Raw genomic sequence first — 9,456 nt, forward strand, 5'->3', positions numbered from 1 at the left:
CGGGCGTTAAAAATTAACGTGACTCTCGATCGCTATTTTGTCAGGTTTGGAATCGTTTTCACTTACTAGCACATCTTATCAACGATCATACGATTATGGAAATCTCATCGTACGATTTTGATCTACGATTGGCGTGCGCCCGATCATAAGACTGTCTTATCAACGAAGTCGTACGTTCAACATAAAATCTTACGATTTTCTATTACTAGACGTACGATTCTTGCGCCTGCGCACTAGCAGGTGCTCTTCAAAAAAGGAGTTAACGCGCATTTTACTGTCAATCTTGAAAGACGGCGTCTGCTGTAATTCAGCGATGTTTGACAAGGTATGAATTGATTTAATAGTTAGTATGGTCTAATTGACATTGAAAAAATAGATACATATACTGTTTTTGTATTACATTTACTACATATTACTACACAGTTTTATATTACTACACATAGCAAAATTCCTGCTTAAAATTGCAATTGTTTCTGCAACATTGTTGAGTTGTGGTAAGGCCAAAAAATGAATAAAAGCATAGTTTATTGAATCATTTTGCCCTATCCTTTCAGTGTGTTTTGTCTTTACCTGTTCCTTGTTTTTCCTTAAAGTATAAGGTGTATGCATGTATGTATGCAGGAATTAATTGGTTTTCAGACCTCTTGGGGCCTTATAATTACATAATGAAGAAGGAAATTTATTAAGTACTTTGCAACCTTCAATACATTTTTTTATGAAAATAAGAAAAGATAAAGACTTTACTCAATATAAGATTAAGTCATTTGTTAAATACATAACAAAGTTTTTCTACAATTTTTGTGAGTATTTATCTTGTGGTTTAAGGTTTGTAACGTTAAAATTAATACTTAAATAATTGATTTAAACACTTTCGTTTCCAACGTTTGGTATATGATGTAGACTTTTCATTGTGTAACCGACATTGCCTTTTACTACATTGATCAAATGAGCCGCGTCACGACAAAACCAACATAGTGGGTTTGCGGCCAGCATGGATCCAGACCAGCCTGCGCATCCGCGCAGTCTCATCAGGATCCATGCTGTTCGCTATCAGTTTCTCTACTTGTAATAGGGTTTGTAAGCGAACAGCATGGATCCTGATCAGACTGCGCGGATGCGCAGGCTGGTCTGGATCCATGCTGGTCGCAAACCCATTATGTTGGTTTTGTCATGACACGGCTCAATTGTGGTATTGAATAGTCAACAACGGATATAACGGGTAAAACTGGAACACGTTTCTAAACATATCACCTGGTATAACGGGTTACACTGTAACACGTGTCATATACCGAGCATTCCATAAAGTAAATACACGAACGACTTTGTTGCAATAAATGACCGAACATTGCATACATAACTTACAAAAATTTTCATAGTTGACTGTTAAAATCTTAATTCCCTGAAAGCATGCCAATGGTGAAACGGTTCAAAGGGAGGTTATTGTTTGGCTCAAAATAGAGTCGGTAAGAGTTACTTCCCCTTATATCATTCAAATGGGGTAAGGGTTGAAAAAAATCTAGTCGGTAGGAGTTACCACCCCTGATACCATTGCAAATGGGTTCAAAGGGAGAAAACTATTGCGCTCACCATAGAATCGGTAAGAGTGACTTCCCCTGATACCATTGCAAATGGCGTAAGGGTTCAAAGGGAGGTAACTCTTGGGTTGACCATAGTCGGTAAGAGTGACCTCCCCTGATACCATTGCAAATGGTGTAAGAGTTCAAAGGGAGGTAACTCTTGCGCTCACCATAGAATCGGTAAGAGTGACCTCCCTTGATAACATTACAAATGGCGTAAGGGTTCAAAGGGAGGTAATTTTTGTCCTAACCATAGAGTCGGTAAGAGTGAGCTCCCCTGATAGAATTGCAAATGGCGTAAGGGTTAAAAGGGAGGTAACTCTTACACTCACCATAGAGTCGGTTAGAGTGACCTCCCCTGATAACATTACAAATGGCGTAAGGGTTCAAAGGGAGGTAACTCTTGTCCCTTACCTTAGAGTCGGTAAGAGTGACCTCCCCTGATACCATTGCAAATGGCGTTAGGGTTCAAAGGGAGGTAACTCTTGCCTCACCATAGAGTCGGTAAGAGTGACCTCCCCTGATACCATTGCAAATGGCGTAAGGTTTCAAAAAGAGAGGACATATCTTATGAAAAATGACCGTGCGACCACATACACGCATCACAGGTTTCCCCTTCTCATACGAGAAAGGGACAAAAGGTTGTCCGCCCTTTGGTTAAATGGCAGACTTACAAAAATATGCCAGCCTTATTGCTATTGATAAGGAGGCTAATTTTCACAGATATGTCTTGAATTGGTTTATATACGAATATATTAACACAAAACAATCGGTTTATCAGTTAACGTCTTTTTAAGTCCGATATGAAATTTTAAAAGGATCATAAATAACTTCATGGAAAATTTAGACTTTAAAGATTTTCTACTCAGTAAAATTGGATTTTAACTTAAATTTTTATTACCTCCCTTTATTTACATGAAATGTTATATTCGGTAATATATCTATAAAAAATTCTTTTCAGAACCTACAATATTGATAAATCTTAATTTGAGCATCATATTTATTATTTAAAACAATAAAAAATTGTGTTACAGGATCTTTAAATATCACGCTACATTGTACGTTTTCTTTAAAAGAATATTTTGCTTAAACAGAACGTTTCTCTTTATTGAGCTGTATGTATTAATATGTTTATAGGCATATCTTAGCACGGTCCATTATTCTACATTACGAGGAATAGTCTGAGGAGGTATCCTCCATGCATGCCAACGGATTCCGCGGTTCCTCTTAAATTTAAAAAAGAAAAATAAGATTTTACCTAGGCGGCCAGTATTCCAAAGACGAATGTACGATCGAACCTGTCAGAGTAATTGTTCTGGTTTGAAATGTCCTGGACATTGTATGGCAGTTTTGATCGTGATATGCTTGATGAATGTATATCCTTTTTTGTGATATAAAACAAATGACAGTATCTCTCTTTTAAAATGTAACTTTAAGTTAATTTTATTAAATATATCTATAAAATATAATTTATCATATCTTGCATTTGTCAGAAGATGGCGTTTGTCAGCACGTTGTCTCTTTTTCAAAATATAATTTTAATTGATTATATCTGAATAAACATATTCAGCTTCCGATATCCGGAGCAATTTATGTCACTGCCGACTGTCCGGAGTAAAAATATCCATATGGGCTTTATAGTGCTGTGTGACAGCTTATTTGTGATATGCAGGCTTCATAACCTCTGATCCCCTTTCAAAATTCCATTTTTATTTAGTTTTGCGCATTGTTTTCTCGTTTGGGGCACACGCATTCTTTTACTTGGGGACCATACGCCGCTTTTCATGGAATGGCACTAACGTGTCACATTGAAGCATGTAACCGCCGTATGAACACATCTGCTCTCAAAATTTCACCATAACTAGTTGAATTCTGCTGACGCCGGTGTTAGGGGACTGGCATGGACGGTAGTTTGCACTTGACAGTACCGTCCATGAACATGCTCAATCAAACCCAGTCTGCAACAATTTCGATTTTAACGTTTTGTGCGTTCTTGTGGGATTCTTTATTTCTCTCTATTTAATAAACTTCCTATGATCATCGTTAATAGTATTTGTATTAGCATTTTTAAACCTTATTTTAAGCGTATCGCAAGCTTGATGTTAAACCCTTTTACAGCTGGACACTTCACTTTCATCTTCAAATTGCATCTGATGGACGAAGTGGAAAACTCTATAATGGACAGTTCTAAAAGTATTTCGAACTGAATTGTTTTAATTTTCGTCTTCTGCCTTGCTTTATCGGTCCCTGTAGATGATTTATTGTTGCTTTCTATGCCTTTACTTTAAAGCAGCAAGCCTCAAGATTTATGTTAATTTTCATTAAAATTTTGGAATTGTACTTAAAAGTCAAATATTGTGAGGTGAACCAATATAGCAATTTACATATTGCAATCGGCACTTACAATCTAAGGAAATTACCAAAAACTGGACAGCATATTCAAAAATAACCCTTACTGCGTAAGTAACGCAGGAGAAATTTGATGATAAACTACTGCAAAGGCAGTCTAAAACAGCATATTACATGTAAATATCACTTGGATCTTGAATATATTCACTTTTCTTTAAATTTAAGTATGTTTTCTAAATATTGATTTTCTTAATATATTTTGGCTCATCTTTAGGCGTCTGCTTTAAAGCATAGAATACTTCGGAAATAATCATTAGGCCATAGCTTTTTGTACATATTTACACGATAATTAATGTGTTTTAAATATTTCGTCTACTGTTACTATGACAATAGTTAGAATTTCAATTGGCGGGATTTTTTTATTTACACTGTCTCGTCATATAGGAACTTACCGTAAGTGGTTATTGCAAGCTACCATCAACACCCCCTAGCACCGGCAAAAGCAGAATTCTCAATTTTACATAAACTGGTACACTTTTAAAGCAGATGAAAATATTCCAAAGATGTATTCATACGAAAGTGATCCTGGTATATTCAATGTAAAATGTTCGTGCAATGTCACTAAATAAAATGGATTTATAAAACGGGATAAAATGTCAAAAGACAATCTTTAAAAGCAGGAAACATATCTAAAGGGTCATTATACAGTATTTAAATAGAAATACAAGAACCACACAACTCGAAAAGGTGAAATAAAAGGAATTTGAAATACCACATACACAATAATAATGCCAAGCTGAACAATTTTCATATAAACATTATGTTTTGTCTGACTACTATACTACACTAACTTGCTGATTGTGCAATAATTTGAACGTACATTTTAAAAATTAAACCTTCCTTTAAAAAAGACATAAACGTGTAGAAGCTTTAAGTGTGTATTTATTTGCACTCCTGCATGCAGTTTACATTAAATATCAAGTGTTCAATTTTTTTCCCTTATTTGCTTTTCATGTAGAAAGAAATTAACCATGTAAAATCACACAAGACATCATGTTTAAAATGACAAAGTTTATTTTTAATGTGATCTTGAATATGCTTCAATCGTGAGAGAAATCATGATGACTTAAAAGTTTGCATTTGCACAGGAACAACATCGTCGGATGTTTACAACAAACGAACAGCCTAGTATAATTATCATTAGTTCCCAAATATGTGTTACTAGTATTTGAAAATGTGTCTATATAGAACTTCAGGTAAGTTTGCTATTGATATACGCTATTTCCTACATGATAATCAATAGTTGTTAATTTATCATGATAATACGAATTGCATACTTTATTTGGCCCTTCTAGATCATTGATTCCAGCATGTAAATGTTATAGATTGAATACCGTTTAAGCCGGTGCTAGGGTGCGTGAGATATAATGTTGAACTACTTTAGTTGCTGGTAGAGGGCGTGAGAGATGGGACACGTTTTCATTATCTGTCATGAACAGACACATGCACTTATTCATTATCCCTCATGTACAGACTCAATCAAACCGTGTCTGCAATTCTTACGTCATTTTGTTGTGATTAATGCTTCCGAGGGATCACTTTGTTTCGAGATTTTCAATAAAACTGAGTCTGCAAATTTCACGTTATATTTTTATATATTGTTGTTTTCGGTGCTTCCGAAGGGTCACCCGTTCCCAGACATTCATTATTATGATATTGATTGCTTTGAAATCTAAAAAAAAACAGTGCTAATTACAGACGTATTTGATATCTCTGGATCGGCTTATTGATTTGATATTTATCAGTTTTAATTTTCTCTGATTAACAATAAAAGTAATCTCCACTGTTTTGATTTACGGATGCTACTCAAATGGTGTCAGGATATAGGCAATTGGATTCCAGTATTAGGATCATCTAAAACTACCTTTTATTTTAAAGCCTTGCAGTGAGTAATAAATGGTTATAATGATTGATTTAAATAACATACCATAACATAACATAACTTTTATTCGACATTAAAATTGTAACAACAAAATTATAGTCGATTTACATCAAATAGTGCAAAAGTGAGACACGTGAATTCCTAACCTAGAAATATATATATGTTTACAGAGAAGTTCATTACATGACGAATGTCAATCATATTAGAATAAAATATGTATTTGGTAATTATATGTAAATAACATAATCATTGTAATGTATTGTCGGGGCGAGAACTCTGCAAGTGTGTATAGGTTATTTTTGTGCGAGTTGTTTCCCTTTCATTGCAAAAGTTCTTATCCCGCTTATACAGTCAAAACATGTGCCTAACTAGTAGATTTAAATGAAGCATATATATGCACCGAAAGATTCAAAAGCAACATAAGAGTATCCCTATTTTATACTTTCATAGTAATTTATAGTATAGACATCATTTGAGCCGCGTCACGAAAAAACCAACGTAATGCGTTTGCGACCAGCATGGATCCAGATCAGCCTGCGCATCCGCAAAGTCTGATCAGGATCCATGCTGTTCGCTTACAAACCCTATAACAAGTAGACAAACTGATAGCGAACAGCATGGATCCTGATCAGACTGCGCGGGTGCGCAGGTTGGTCTGGATCCATGCTGGTCGCAAACCCATTATGTTGGTTTTGTCGTGACACGGCTCATTTTTGTTAAGTGATCCCTTCCTATGATTTGGTTTTGAGGCCGTGCATGCAAATTGCTCTAGTAAAGTGTGAGCTTTTTTAACCGATATAACATCTTTTATAACTTAATACATTTTGATTTCAATTTTTAAAAGTTTAAAAAGGTTTATAAAAGTTTAATTTTTGTATCGGTTTTTAAAGTGACATGCTTATATTTCCATATTTCAGTTGAGTTGAATTGACTTTATATTTTGAAAGATTGACTGTCAAAATGGTGTTTGACCAACTGTTGATATTTGAAAATGTTTAAGATAAAATTATCAATCTGCCTTAAATTTAAAGACTGCCCACTCTTTTTATAATCTAAGTGCTATAAGTAAATTGTAATGGATATTCACAGAAATTTTGTTTGGATCTTTGCGTTATTTATTGTTTAAGCGAATTTAATTATTTAATTAAAAGGAAATATGGCAAAATGAAAACTTATTTTAATCTTCACCTGTTCACTCACTATCTTCACCTGTTCACTCACTATATACTCTTGGATGGGCATAATGTCACTTTAACAACAACAACAATTATGTTTCCATTTTCTGTAGAAAAGTTCCAGTTATTTAAAATCTTCATTACTTGAAAAGTGATTATAAAGAATAATAGTTTTTATATAAATTCAAATAAATCAATGTAAAATGTATAGGAAAAGAGTTTTTGTTTGTTTATTGAGACAGGTACCTGTCACTTTACATCAAATCAGAAGAGGGTGGGGTAAGAAAAACCGCCAGATTTTGTCAAATGGAATCGGAGCATCAAATATTTTTTAATAATGATTATCTAGAAACTATTCTTAACATTTGTGCAAAATATAAAATGTTTACCATGCTGATTTTAAATTATATTCATTTAAATTCGTTATGCTATCCAATTTCATGCATTTCAGAGTAACAGTTATATATAAAACTTCATTTTTTAATTACAAATTTTAGATACAAATTAAGAAAGAAAATAATAATCTGACCAAACAAAAAGTATAAAAAAGACAAACAATGAAGAAAAAAATGCATTCTCTGGGGTTTGAATCCATGCCCTAATGAAACTCTGTCTCCTCACTGAAATGAATACTCTTCAGAAAGGAGATACTGTATTAGGCATCCATTACCTTGACATACTTTGGGTAAGGACAGATATTTTATTTAAACTTGAAATACCTTCATTGCATATTGAAAAAATGTAATTTCCACTTTAAATAAAAATCTTTTTTTTTTTCTTTTTTCTTTTCTTTTTTTTTATCTCTGAAACAAGTAAAGCTTTGAACTATTTTTAATAAATATGCAAAAAGAAACATATCATTTCATCATGCCAAATCTCTTGACTTGCACAATGTCCATTTTCACTCATATATTCTATATTGATGGCTGTTTATATACAGATTCTACAGACAATACCCACCTGTAATGTTGAGGGGATTGACAACAGAACGGACATTTTTCTTTGTAATTTTTTTATTCATTCATTTCATTTATAGCTAGCATAATGGCATAATACTATGATCATGTCATCATTGTGAATGAATTTCTACATACAGGTGTTACAGGTAATTCCTCAGTGATAGAATTGAATATGGGACACAGGCATTTAAAGGTTAATGATTATTTTATCAATCGGCTATGCCCTCGTGATATAGTTCTCCTGGCATCTGGTTAAACTTGGAATTCGAGATAGTTTAGAAATTTAAACATAATTGTTTATTATATAGAATTATTTCAAATCTATAAAAGATATCAGCATGAAACTTCTTATACTGTCATGTCAGTTATAAAGATCTTTGACAGGTTGTATGACCCTGTTTAAATGATTGTTTGCTTATATAACCTAGCCACAAGGTGAGGGTTATATTGCAAACAACCATTTTAAATGGCCATATAATCTGTCAGGAATCTTTGTAACAAATTCATAATACAGCAAACTTCCTTTATAGAGGAAAAGAAAATTGATTTGTTCATGAATTGAATCATCATGTTAATCCAACGAAAAAAGATATGAGCCGCGTCACGACAAAACCAACGTAATGCTTTTGCGACCAGCATGAATCCAGACCAGCCCGCGCATCCGCACAGTCTAATCAGGATCCACGCTGTCCGATATCAGTTTCTCTTCTTGTAATAGGGTTTGTAAGCGAACAGCGTGGATCCTGATCAGACTGCGCAGATGCGCAGGCTGGTCGCAAGCTGGTCTGGATCCATGCTGGTCGCAAACGCATTACGTTGGTTTTGTCGTGACGCGGCTCATATTACAAATGTGCAGTATTATAATTGTTCATGATGACCAAGCATACGAAATTAACAGTCTTTGAGAAACAAAATGATAGCATTTTTGAGGCATGATGGGCCTTTAAAATATTTTACTCAAAAATGAGCATAGTAGTTGTTAGACATGTACATGCATTGTAAAGAGTTAAGATATTTTGATAAAACTGAAGTCAAAAGCAGCTCTCGTTCAGACTAAATTAGAATTTTGTTGTTACACACTTTAACAATTCATTTAATGAATATATAATTTTAGTGTTTTATCATAATGTTAGCTATCATTCAAATATATCAAGTTTAAAATCTATAAAATTGGCAAAATCTGAATACTTCAAAGGGCAAATATTAGATAATAAGAACGACAATAAGAAACTATGGCAGAATATCAAATCCCTTGGTTACAGTAACAATAAAAAAGAAAGTCCGAATATTGTTTTGTCGATTGATGGTGAAACTTATCACGATCCTTGTAGAGTTGCTAGTCATTTTAATAACTTCTTTACAAGTATTGCATCTAATTTAGTACAGAAACTCCCGGCAGCAAAGAATTTTTATAGTGTGGCATCCGATACAATTAAGAATTTTTATAGGAACAT

The sequence above is a fragment of the Ruditapes philippinarum genome, unplaced genomic scaffold (assembly GCF_026571515.1).
Source record: "Ruditapes philippinarum isolate M1 unplaced genomic scaffold, ASM2657151v2 ctg4175_1_1_1_1, whole genome shotgun sequence".
Classification (NCBI taxonomy): domain Eukaryota; kingdom Metazoa; phylum Mollusca; class Bivalvia; order Venerida; family Veneridae; genus Ruditapes; species Ruditapes philippinarum.